This window comes from Myotis lucifugus, unplaced genomic scaffold, assembly GCF_000147115.1.
Source record: "Myotis lucifugus unplaced genomic scaffold, Myoluc2.0 scaffold_42, whole genome shotgun sequence".
Classification (NCBI taxonomy): Eukaryota; Metazoa; Chordata; class Mammalia; order Chiroptera; family Vespertilionidae; genus Myotis; species Myotis lucifugus.
The window spans coordinates 4,824,455-4,837,860 of NW_005871090.1; the positions used below are offsets into that span (position 1 = coordinate 4,824,455).

At 40.1% G+C, this 13,406-nt stretch overlaps 1 protein-coding gene and 1 pseudogene across 1 annotated transcript in view; one reads left to right on the plus strand and one right to left on the minus strand.

The window, feature by feature from the left end:
• MACROD2 (MACRO domain containing 2) overlaps positions 1-13,406 on the plus strand; it is a 1,891,634-nt gene that overhangs the window by 498,704 nt on the left and 1,379,524 nt on the right. The gene's annotated exons all lie outside the window — the stretch shown is intronic.
• On the minus strand, positions 1,567-8,521 carry LOC102428775 (annotated as a pseudogene).

A 13,406-nucleotide genomic window follows, 5' to 3' on the forward strand; every position in this document is an offset into this window, starting at 1 on the left:
GAAGTGCCACCATTTTGGAAAATTGGCAGCAAAACAACAGCTAAATAGGCACTTACCTTCTGATTCAGCAATTTCATGCCTAGGTGCACACCTAAGAGAAATGAATCTATATGTTCTTCAAGGACATGCACAAGAATGTTTATAAGAGCACTATTGTTACTAATCCCAAAGTGGAAATAATCTATTGGAGTATGGATGAATTAATTGTGGCACATTGTTACAAAAGAATAATATAGCAAAAAAGGTGAGTCAACCATAAGTACGTACAATGACATGAATGAATTTCATGAAGTCAGTATTGAATTAAAAAAAACTGGACATCAATGAGTATATTTACTATTATTCAATTTTCTTCAAATCCTATTATTCAATAAACTTCAAAAACAAGTAAAAATAATCTATGGTATTACAAGTTAGGGTGGTGGTTAGAATTACAGGGTAGTGACAAGAAGGGTGCACTTCTGGAGTCCTGGTGCTATTCAGTTTCTTGATCTGTATGCTGGTTACCTTAGCATGTTCACTGTGTGATTTTTACTTATATATTTACTCCAGTAAGAAAGATTGAAAAGAAATAATGAAGAAAAAAAGCCAGCTATAGAAATGAAGAATATTGGTAGCCTAAAAATATTTGTGTTTTGTTTATTTCAATCATAAAAAGAATTTAAGAAAGAAATATATGATTAAACTCTATGAAAATTTGAGAGTCAAAGTGTATACTCTCCAAGTGGCCAAGGCTAATTGTTTGAACAGAATGTATGGCAGTTCCCACATTGTTTCAAACTTTCCTGATCTTTAGAATTGTGGAAGTTTATCAACTATATGGACTCTAAGTTCTTTTTTTAAAATTGATTTTTAGAAAGAGGAAAGAAGAGAGAGTGACACAGAAAGAGAGAGAGAGAGAGAAAGAGAGAGAGAGAGAGAGAGAGAGAGAGAGAGAGAGAGAGAGAGACCCTATGGCTTTGTTGTTCCCATTTAATTTATGCATTCACTGGTTGGTTCTGTTTTTTTAATCAATATATGTATATTGATTTCAGAGAGGAAGGGAGAGGGAGAGAGAGATAAGAAACATCAATGATGAGAGAGAATCATTGATCGGCTGCCTCCTGCACACCCCCCACTGGAGATTGAGCCCACAACCCAGGTATGTGCCCTTGACTGGAATCGAACCTGGGACTCTTCAGTCTGCAGGTTGATGCTCTATCCACTGAGCCAAACCAGCTAGGGCCACTGGTTGGTGCTTATATATGCCCTGGGGATCAAACCAGCAACCTTGGTGAATCAGGAAGATGTGTTATGCTAACCATCTGAACTACCTGGCCAGGGCTCTAGGTCCTTTTTTAGGAGATTCTAATTTAGTGTGCTTAAGATGGCGCCAGGTATCTTATTTTTTTAAGGACAAATGTTTTATTTGGTAACGAGGCCTATAAAATGAATTCTTAATTCATTTTATCTCTTCTGCTAACTGAACTACGTTAGTCAAATGGATATCAATGTACAAGAATTCCCGAGGAGTCCTTGATCTTTTGCAAAAGTGCAAAGATGCTTGAGTTATGTGACTTGCAATTTTTATTTTCTAGACAATATATCAGCAATTCCTACATTTTCCTTCCTGTCTTCAAATTTCATGACAGGAAACAGAAGTACTTCCTTGACATTATTGGAGTCTTTAAGAACCATGGTGATTCGGTCGATGCCCATGCCCCAGCCATCTGTGGGGGGCAGCCTATATTCCAGGGAAGTGCAGAAGTTTTCATCTATAAACATGTTCTTCAAAAAGCTGCCGCTGCCTCATGGGGTCATTGCTTATTTCCTTCTTCGTGACAAAAAGCTAAAATGCTCAGTCAGACTGTATTTAGAGCGGTGCCATTTTGACAAAGGGCTCATTATCTGTGGGTGAGCACAGATGAATGCAGGATCGGTGCATGTCACTTCCAGGAACTCCCCACAAGCTTATCAAAGAGCCTGGCTGTGGTCCAAGGTAGAGGGCATTCAACAGCTTTTGTCACATGGATATCAAGCATTTTGTGTTTCTTTAGTTTTAGAGAGGTTAGTTTCTGTCAGCTTCACTCCTACGGCTTTCTCAAGCTCTTCTACATGCTGATTCTTCAGAAGGGTGGGGCAAGGTCAATCTTGTAAGCTTGGCCCTCTGGGCCATCTGAATGGTAGATCACCTGTAACCCCCTGTAATGTGCTTCACCATCCTGGAAATCATCTTCTCCATGATTTCAACAAGATTGTGATACTCTCATAAGCCAAGTAGAGATCACAGGTGCTGAACTCAGGATTGGGAGTCATATTAAGTCCATCATTCCAGAACTGGCATCCAATTTCATAAACCTGGTCAATGTCATCAACCACCAGCATCTTATGGTAGAGTTCTGGAGCAATTCTTATATATACATTCAGGTCCAGCTCATCATGGTAGGTGATGAAAGGCTTGGACACAGCACCCTCTGGGATGATGTTCATCATAAGAGCTTCAATCTCTAGGAATTCCAACTCATCCAAAAAATTTACATTTTTTTTAAAATTGATTGATTATAGAGAGCAAGGAAATGAGAGAGAGAGAGAGAGAAATATTGATTTGGATTTGTTGTTCATCTTATTTCTGCATTCATTGGTTGATTCTTATATGTGCCTGAAATAGGGTTAGAACCTACAACCTTTGTGTATGGGGAGGACCCTCTAACTAACTGAGCTAGCCAGTGAGGGCCAAGACACTTCATATATATATGATGATCTTGGAGCATAGGATAAATTTTGCCTCACAAAGTCATTCAGGATCAAGTTCAAGTATCCCTGACTGACATATGGTGTTTCCTTGTCTTTGAGGCCAAAGTGGAGATGAGGTAACATATGAAAGCAAGGAGATAGCAGTGTGATCTCATAGGGAATGATGCTCAGCTCACCCTTCTTGATTTTCCCAGGATTTCCCTGAACTCCAATTATGCCTCCCTGACACAGTTTGTTATTGATATGAATAAATTGTTCTTCTGATTTATGATTCCTGTAATTGGCCATGACTTGAAACTTGACCCCATCTCCTCTGAGGTCACAGAAGTTGAGTTTTCCCCAAGAAGCTCTTTTGGCATGGATTCAAACTGCCACCTTTAAGGTGACGTCACTCAGATGGTCCCCAGGCTGCAGATGACTATATTCTTTGATGAAGTGAGTGAGGAAAACATCTATATGGAACTTGTGTGGTTACGGGTCCTCCCCATTGGACTTTAGTTGATAGAATGCTTGTCTGTAGATCTTGCAGTGTTGGTTTGGGTCCAAGTTTTCCTCACTGACAGCCACATCATTGTCAGTGATGTGGTTGGTGGCAGCAGCATTGGCTTGTTTCTCATTGAGCTTCACTGTTGGGCCTCCTTCTCTGCTACTTTCTTCTCAGCTTTCAGCTGCCTCTTTAGCTCATTTTTGCTTAGCTTCAGCTCACCTCCATCCACATGCACCTCAGGCCTCAACCATTTCTCTAGAGGATCCAACCTTAAAGGTGGTATCTTTATTTTTAAGTCACAACTTGATTAATCTAATGATTAGTCAAAAAGTGAGAAACAGAATTATGTGATTTTTTTTTAATTACAGCAAAAAATGACATAGCTCAAATTATTTCTGTTTCTCCTCTGTCCTCCCACTTATCTCCAATTCCATTCTGAGCAGTGATTCTCAAACTTTGCTTTATGTACCTGTTAAAAATGCAAATTTCTTGCCCTGGCTGGGTGATTCAGTTGCAGGGGACATACCTAGGTTTTTATTTGATCCCCTGTTGGGGCGCATGCAGGAGGCAACTGATCCATGTTTCACTCTCACATTGATGTGTTTTTACTCTCTCTCCCTCCTTCTTCCCCCCCCTCTCTCTCTAAAATAATCAATAAAAACATATCCTTTGGTGAGGATTTAAAAATGCAGATTTCTTTGTCTGACCCTGAGGATTTTGAATTGTTAAGTTTGAGGAGAGGTATATACATTTTTCATAAGCACATTAGAAGCAGCTCAGATTAGGAAATAGCTGGTTTCAGTGTAAATTGAAAAACTAGGTCCTGGAGGAAAAGAATATAATGGCTAAACAGATATATGTGGCTTAGTTTTTCCACTTCATGGCTAGGCTAGTTATCTAGCATTGGTAATTATCAAGTCTCTAATAAATATTAAGGTCATGGAGATGGGAGGTGTGCCTCATTTCCTTCTTATCAGTAACTTCACAGCATCTGTAAATGTACTGTTAAACCAATGAGCATTAGGAGCGTCATAAGGTCCAGATGATTTAAGTTATTTTTTGCATCATTTTATTATAACCTGGAGAAAGTGAGTTTCCTTTTATATTTACATCACCTTTAATAAAACAGTAATCATTTTGCCAATCTCTAGGTTTATTGAGTATCTATTATGTACTTTGTTTCTGAAATACCATTTGGTCCCTGTCATTCCATGGGCTGTACTTGGAGGCTTAGGAGCAAAAAAGATTCATTTTACAAATGGCACAGGGCCTCATGAATTCTGATGTTTCACTCATCAGAATTAGAAAATAGGTAAGTGTTAGACTGCTTACAGTTCTTTGATAAGCATTCTGTTAAAATCAAAATGCAGAAATATAAAATAAAATAAAGATGCAGAAAAATGGTTTTAGATTGGAAATGGAACTCCCATTTGACCCTGTGATCCCACTACTAGGAATATATCCCAAGAAACCAGAAACACCTATCAGAAAGGATATATGTAACCAGATGTTCGTAGCAGCACAATTCACCATAGCTAAGATCTGGAAACAGCCTAAGTGCCCATCAGTTTATATTGTAGGAATGCAGAGGTATAGGGAATGGAAAAGAAGAAAAAGACTGTTATCCTATAGTTAAATGATTAGTTATATTCAGTTAAGAAGTATTTTCTTAAGACATTTTGTCATAGATAGTATGGGACCCCAGACTTTCTGAAATTTCTTTGCCTCTTACATTCTGTAGTTCCTGTTGGTACATGGAAGTGCTTTATAGAAGAGTTTAATGGGATAACTAAGTATATTTATCTTCTATATTATTTCTGTTTTTAAAATATAGGCCAGTAATGTCTGAATTTTTAGGAAAACAAGTAAAATAATGTGAGGTTATCTTAGAGATGAATTGGTGGTACCCATTTTAGAAGGCATTTCAGCATCTAATGTAAATATTTACAACCTGGAGTAGTTGGGATTCTCAACTACTACGTGGAAGAGAGTAAATTATTAAAATCACTTTGGAAAACTGACAGTATCTACTAAACTTAAACATATATCTACCCTATAATTCAGCAGTGCCACCCCTAGGTGTATTCTCAAGAAAAACATGTGAAATATTCACCAAAAGACTCCACAAGAATCTTTATAGCAGCACTATCCATATCATCCCCAAATGGAAACTACTTTAATATCAATCAACAGTAAAGAGGATAAATAATGAGAATGAATTGTCTTTACTACACACAATAATATATATAGATAGATAGATCTCACAGACAATATTAAGAAAAAGAAGTCAGATGCAAAAGAGTATATACTATACAATTTCTTTTATTCAAAGCACTAAAATAGATAAAAAAAAATATATTTGTTATTAGAACTCAGGATAGCTGTTATCCATGGAAATTGTATAGTAACTGAAAGGGGCATGAGAGAGTTTGGCGGGGGAGTGATAATGTTTTATTTTTATTTTTTATGCTGCTTATAAGGGTGTGTTCAGTTAATGAAAATTATTTTTTATTATATTATAATAAAAAGTTTAAAGAGCCCTGGCTGCTGTGGCTAAATTGGTTGGGCCTTGTCCCCTGTACCAAAAGGTTGCCAGTTCAACTCCCAGTCAGGGGACATGCCCGGGTCAGGGGCTCAATTCCTGATAAGGGGTGTGTAGGAGGCAGCAGATGGATGTTGTTTCCTTCTTGCTCTCCTTCTCCAATCCTCTGTCTCTAAAACATAATTAAAATAATCTTTTTAAAAAGTTTAAAAATATTTGTAAGCATGAGTTTAATGCAAATTGGAATCAGTTTTTATCAGTTATGTTTACACAAATCTATTTTAGAACATGATGGTCTTAGGTAAAATTAGAGATCAATATAAATATAAACAGCAGTTTTGGGCATGGTGAAATAGCCATTTTGTTGTGTGTGTGTGTTTTTTGTGATGGTAGGGTTGGTTATTTTTTGCATAGTGTTTAGTATAAGATACGGAGGTGGTATGCGCAGGAGGAATAACATCAGGATTTGGTATCATAAAATCAGATTTGAGTTCTGGCTCTGTTTTAGATAAACTGAGTTTTGGGGCCATGTCACATAATGCCTCTAGATCTCAATTTCCTCATATAAAAGGCTATATGGATCCATTGTGAGTCCATGGAATTATTATTACTTTATATTGTTTGTTTACCAGAATGTGAATATCATGGGGGCACGAGATAATTGTGTCTGTCTTACTCATTATAGTATGCCAAGTGCCGGGGGGTCTGTCTGGCGGGGATATCACCCACTCACTGCTAAGTATTCCTTAACCGAACCAATCACTAAAATAGAAATATTGAAAGCACTATAAAAATAGAAAATCTGCACACATTCTAGCTACTGCTCTTACTACTGTCAGAATATTATTAAAAGTCACAAGGCTACCAGAGGATAGCAACATGGAAACAAAGAAAATAATAAAAGGAAAGGAGAGGAGAGGAGAGGAGAGGAGAGGGAAGGGGAGGGGAGGGGAAGGAAAGTGAGGGGATAGGAGGGGACAGGAGGGGAGGGGAGGGGTGGAGAGGGGATGAGAGGGAGTCTCTATCTTACACCATACACAACAGTTAACTCAAAATGGATTAAAGACTTAAAAATAATACCTGAAACTATAAAACTCAAGAAAGCATAGGAGGTAAGCTCCTTAACATTGGTCTTAGAAATGATGTTTTTGGAGTTGGCACCAAAAAACAAAAGCAAAAATGGGTAAATATAATAAGTGGGACTACATCAAGCTAAAATGCCTTTGCACAACAAAGGAAACCATCAACAAAATGTCAACCTACAGAATAGGAAAAAATCTTTGCAAACCACATATCCAATAAGGGGTTAATATCCAAAATATATAAGGAACTCATATAACTCAATAACAAAACAAACAAAAATAAACACAATAAAAAATGGTCAAAGTAGCTAAACAGATGTTTTTCCAAAGAAGACATACAAATAGCCAGCAGGTATGTGAAAAGGTGCTCAACCTAACTAATCATCAGGGAAATGGCAATCAAAGCCACAATGAGATATCACCTTACACCTATAAGGATGCCTCCTATCAAAAAGACAAGAGATAACAAATCCTGACAAGAATGTGGAGAAAAGGGAATCATCTCTTTTACACTGTTGAGAGGAATGTAAACTGGCACAGCAACTGTGGAAAACAGTATGAGGATTCCTCCACCAATTAAAAATAGAATTACCATGTGATCCACATCTGGGTATATATCCAAAGGAAACAAAATCATTATCTTGAAGAGATATGTATACTCCCATGTTATATTGCAGCATTATTCATAATAGCCAAGGTATGAAAACAACCTAAATGTCCATCAGCAGGTGAATAGAGAGCTTCCAGTCAAGATGGTGGAGTAGGCAAATGCTGTACTCACATCCTCCTACAACCACATGAGAATTACAACTAAAGTATAAAACAAGCATCATTCAGAACCACCTGAAATATATCTGAACAGAAGTCCTATAACTTAGGATATAAAGAAGCCTCATGAAAACTGGTAGGAAGGGTAGAGATGTGGAACGGGCTGGTCCCACACCCATGTGTGGCTATTAAAATTGAGAGGGACATTATGACTGTGGAAGTCCCCATTGAGGAGAGAGGGGTTCCATCCCCATAAGAGGACCCCAGCCCAGGGTGTCAGTGCTGCAAAGAGAAGTCTCCATATCTTCTGGCTGTAAAAAACGGTGAAGATTGTGATTAAAATTGATGTCTGCTGGAGTCCCAGGCATTTTTCTTAAAAGGCCTGCACACAAACACACTAGGACTCATTTAATCTGAGCTCCAGCACTGAGGCAGCAGCTCTAAAAGCACCAGAGACATAGGGGAGGAACTAAATTGTCCAGTGAGGGCTGGAGGCACAGCTTTGCCCAGACAGAAGTGCTGGCAGAGGCCTTTTTTATTTTTTCCTTTTTCTTTTTTTTTCTGAGCCCTCCCCCAACAGAGTTAGCAGGCAGGTGCCATATCAGAATCTTCAACTTGGCTAACACTCTTTACCTGCCCTGGTGATTCCCTGTGACCCTGCCCCACCCAACTTGTAGGGCCACCCAAGCAGTTTCCAGTGATTTTCACACAAATGGTCTGTTTTGGCTCATACTTTGGACTTTCCTAAAATCTCTCAAAGGTTTAAAAACCCCAAACAAGAAGCATCTGGTGTTGGCATACTTCATACTTCTTGCTAAGGGGCCTCAGGACCAGCACCAGCAGTAGCTGGCCTTGTTTTCCAGCTGGACTTCTCCTGGGTACCTTCAAGCCCAGCAAAGTAGCAGCCATCTGCAGATTGCTTTGTAGCTCATGCCAGGTGACTGCAAGCAGGGCACACAGGTGGTGGTTGACCTTGGCCTGCACCTCCTGATAGCCCCCAGAGCCAGTGCACCTGGTGGAAAGCTTCAGATTTTGCTCTAGCACCACCCAACCACCTCCACCAGTGACACTTTCAAGGGGTGGGCTCAATCAGGGACCAGAGCCCTGCTGAAGTATATGATGCTCTGTGTGTTGGCCCCTGAATGGTAGATCCTCCATGGTGGTGGTGACCAGACCTTATAGCCAATCAGCCTGGGGGTAAATTCCTCCCATTGTATATCAAGAGCAATCAAGGATCAACTATAAGAGGGTGTACAAAGCTCACATGGGGGTTTGGGGTGCACTAAGTGTGCCCAACTTGGGCGACCAAGGAGGTTATGCCACTGGGCTCTATAGGGCACCTACTATACAAGAACATTCTACTAAGATTGGGAAATATAGCAGCTCAACCTAATACATAGAAACAAATACAGGGAGGTGATAAAAATGAGGACACAAAGAAACATGTCCCAAATGAAGGGACAGAACAAAATTCCATTAAAAGAACTAAACAAAATGGAGACATGCAATCTATCAGATGCAGAATACAAAACTTTGGTTATAAAGATATTCAATAAACTTAGGGGAAGAGTGATGAACTTAGTTAAAACTTCAACAAAGAAATAGGAAACATTAAAATGGAGATGGAAAATATAAAAAAGAACCAGTCAGAAATGAAAAATACATGAACTGAAAAGAAGACCACATTATAGGGAATCAACAGTAGCGGATATGGAGCAGAGGATCAAATCAGAAATTTGGAAGGTAAGGAAGCAGACAACACCCAATCAGAACAGGGAAAAAAATTTGGGATAGTTTAAGGAGTCTTTGGGACAACTTGAAGCTTACTAACATTCACATCATAGGGTTCCAATAGGAGAAGAGAGAGAGCAAGGAATTAAAAACCTATCTGTAAAAATAATGACTGAAATAGACATGAAAGTCCAGGAAGTGCAGTGAGTCCCACAATATAAATCCCAAGAGGCCTACACCAATACACATCATAATTAAAATGCCAAATGTGAAAGACAAAGAGAGAATCTAAAAAGCAGCAAGAGAAAGACAAATAATTACCTACAAGGGGGCTCCCATAAAACTGTCAGCTGATTTCTCAACAGAAACTATGCAGGCTAGAAGGCATTGGCATAAAATATTTAAAGTGATGAAAAGCAAGGCCCTACAATCAAGATTACTCTTTCCAGCAAAGCTATCATTTAGAGTTGAAGGACAGATAAAGAGCTTCTCAGACAAGAAAAAGCATAAGGTGTCCATCATCACCAAACCAGTATTACAAGAAATGTTAAAGGGCTTCTTTAAGAAGAAGAGAACAAAAGATAAACATGAATAATAAAATGACAGTAAATACATATAGAGCAACAAGTACTTTAAATGCAAATATATTAAATGCTTCAATCAAAAGACATGGTGGCTGAATAGTTAACAAAACATGACCCTTACATGTGCTGTCTACAAGAGACTTAAGATTGAAAGACAAACACAGACTAAAAATAAAATAAAAGGATAGGAAGGATATTTCATGAAAATGAAAACAAAACAAAACAATTTTAAAAAGCTGTGGTAGCAATACTTATACCAGAAAAAATAGACTTTAAAATAAAGGCTATAACCAGTATAAAGAAGTACCCAGCAATTCTACTTCTGTGTATTTATTTAAAGAAACACAAACCACTAAATTAAAATAACATGTGTATCCATATGTTTATTGCAGCATTATTTACAATAGCCAAGATATGGAGGCAACCTAAAATTTCATCAATAGATGAATGGATAAAGAAGTGGTACATGTATACAATGTGATATGATTCAGCCATAACAAAGAATGAAGTCTTGCCATCTGCAACAACATAGATGGACCTGGAGGGTATTGTGCTGAGTGACATAACTCAGACAGAGGAAGACAAATACAATGTTTTCACTTATATGTGGAATGTAAAAAACAAACACATAAGCAGAACAGAAACAAACTCATTGATACAGAGAACATTTTGACAGTCAGTTGGAGGAATGGGTAAAACAGGTGAAAGGATTAAGAAATACAAATTGGTAGTTACATAATAGTCATTGGTAAAGTACAGCATAACAAATATAGTTAATAATTACATCTATCTATCTATCTATCTATCTATCTATCTCCCGGTGCACAAAAATTTGTGCACTTGGGGAGGGGGGTCCCTCAGCCCGGCCTGTGCCCTCTCGCAGTCTGGGACCCCTCGGGGGATGACCACCTGCTGGTTTAGGCCTGCTCCCTGGGGGATTGGGCCTAAGCTGGCAATCAGACATTCCTCTGGCAGCCCAGGAGCCCTCAGGGGATGTCCACTTGCCAACCAGGAGCAGGCCTAAGCTGCAGTCAGACATCCTTAGTGCTGCTGAGGAGGCGGGAGCGGCTCCCACCACCACTGCTGTACTGGCAGCCGTCAGCCTGGCTTGTGGCTGAGCAGAGCTCCCCTTGTGGGAGTGCACTGACCACCAGGGGGCAGCTCCTGCATTGAACGTCTTCCCCCTGGTGGTCAGTGTGTGTCATAGTGACCAGTCATTCCCAGTCTTTCTGCTGTTAGGGTCAGTTTGCATATTATCCTTTTATTATATAGGATAGAGGCCTGGTGCATGGGTGGGGGCCGGCTGGTTTGCTCTGAAGGGTGTTCTGGATCAGGGTGGGGGTCCTGCTGGGGTGCCTGGCCAGCCTGGGTGAGGGGCTGATGGCTGTTTGCAGGCTGGTCACACCCCCTTCAGGGTGGGGGTCCCCACTGGGGTGCCTGGCCAGCCTGGGTGAGGGGCTGATGGCTGTTTGCAGGCTGGTCACACCCCCTTCAGGGTGGGGGTCCCCACTGGGGTGCCTGGCCAGCCTGGGTGAGGGGCTGATGGCTGTTTGCAGGCTGGTCACACCCCCTTCAGGGTGGGGGTCCCCACTGGGGTACCTGGCCAGTCTGGGTGAGTGGCTGAGTGCCGTTTTCAGGCTGGCCTAGTCCCCTGGCGACAGAAGCTCCCAGCCTCTCCTTTTTTTCTTTTATTCTGGGATTTATTTATCTTCTATAATTGAAACTTTGTAGCCTTGAGAGGAGTTCAGAGCCGGCCAGGGCAGGTGGGAGGGAAGCCTCCTGCTCGCTCGAGCTCCATGGCCACAGCTGGCTGAAAGCAGGTATCTGGGGTTTATTTACCTTCTATAATTGAAACTTTGTTGCTTTGAGTGGAACTCAGAGCCGCGGGAAGCGTGGCTTCCTCCATCATTGGGGCAATCAAGCCTCCTGCTTGCTCCAGCTCCATGGCTGCCGGCTGCCATCTTGGGCTAATTTGCATATAGTCGCTCTGATTGGCTGGTGGGCGTGGCTTAAGGCATAGTGAAGGTACGGTCAATTTGCATGTTTGTCTTTTATTAGTGTAGATGACTAAGTGACTGTCTGACTGACCATTCGTCTGGTAGCTATGATGCCCAATGACCACCAGGGGCAGATGCTCAAACCAGTAGAGGAGGGAGCCTGATTCCTCATGGAATTGGCTGTGGATTAGGTTGCTGCTGGGGCACTGTCGGCCCCGAATCTGCTTCACCCACACCCTGGACCCAGAGAGGAGGGAGCCCAAGTCCAGGGTGCGTCACCTGAGAACCTCCCTCTCACAATCCAGGATCCCTCAAGGGATGTTGGAGAGCCAGTTTTGGCCCGATCCCCACAGGCCAGGCTGAGGGATCCCACAGGCGCATGAATCCATGCACTGAGCCTCTAGTATTGTAATAACTGTGTATGGTGTCTGATGGGTACAAGCTTTATTAGGGTGATCACTTTGTAAGTTATATAGATGTGTAATCACTGTGTTGCATACCTAAAATGAATATACTGTACATCAACTGTAATTGAAAAAAAAGAATATATAAATAAAATATGATAAACACACACACATACACACACACAGGAATATTATTTAGCCTTAAAAAAAGAAGTGAATGCTGTCATTTGTGAGAACATGATGAAACTGGAGGACAGTATGCTAAGTAAAATAAGCCACAACGAGAAAGACAAATACTGCACGGTATCACTTAAGTGTGGAATCTTTTTTTTATATATAAAGGTAAAACTCATAGAAACAGAGAGTAGAAAAATGGTTGCAAGGGCAGATGATGAATAAAGTCTGATGATCTAATGTGTAATATGGTGACTGTAGTTCATAACACTATATTGTATAATTAAAATTTGCTTAAGAAAGTGGAATTTAAATGTTCTTGCTCTCCCCCCTCCTCAAAAAAAAAAGTGAATATGTTAGGTGAGGTGATGGATTTGTTAATGAACTCAATGGGGGGGAATCCTTTACAATGGATATGCATATCAAATCACCACATTCTATTCTTTAAATCTCTTCCAATTTTATTTGTCAATTATGCTTCAATAAAGCTAGGGGGAAAAGCCACCAGAAACCCTGAGTCTGCCAGTTTGTTCCACCACTCATTGTAGGATGGAATTAAGTTTGTGAGCTATCTTCACATCCAAGGGAACTAAAATAAATAACAATTACTACAGTATAACCAGGCCTAGCATATCTGATATTACTGATCATTGTCCTTCCTGGAGCTAGGGAATCCATTCATGTTCATTCCTATATTTATTAATTAAACAAAAATTTGTTGAGTGTCAGCAATGTTTTAAAAATGGTTTCTGTTCCACGATGCTCACAGTCATGTAAGGTACAGACATTAAATGAAAATTTATACTAATTTTTCCAATTCTCTGCTTATCTTCCCATCTGCCCCTGAGGATCTGAGCAGATTGTTTTTATAACATACAAGACCTATGGGTTAATGATGTTATGG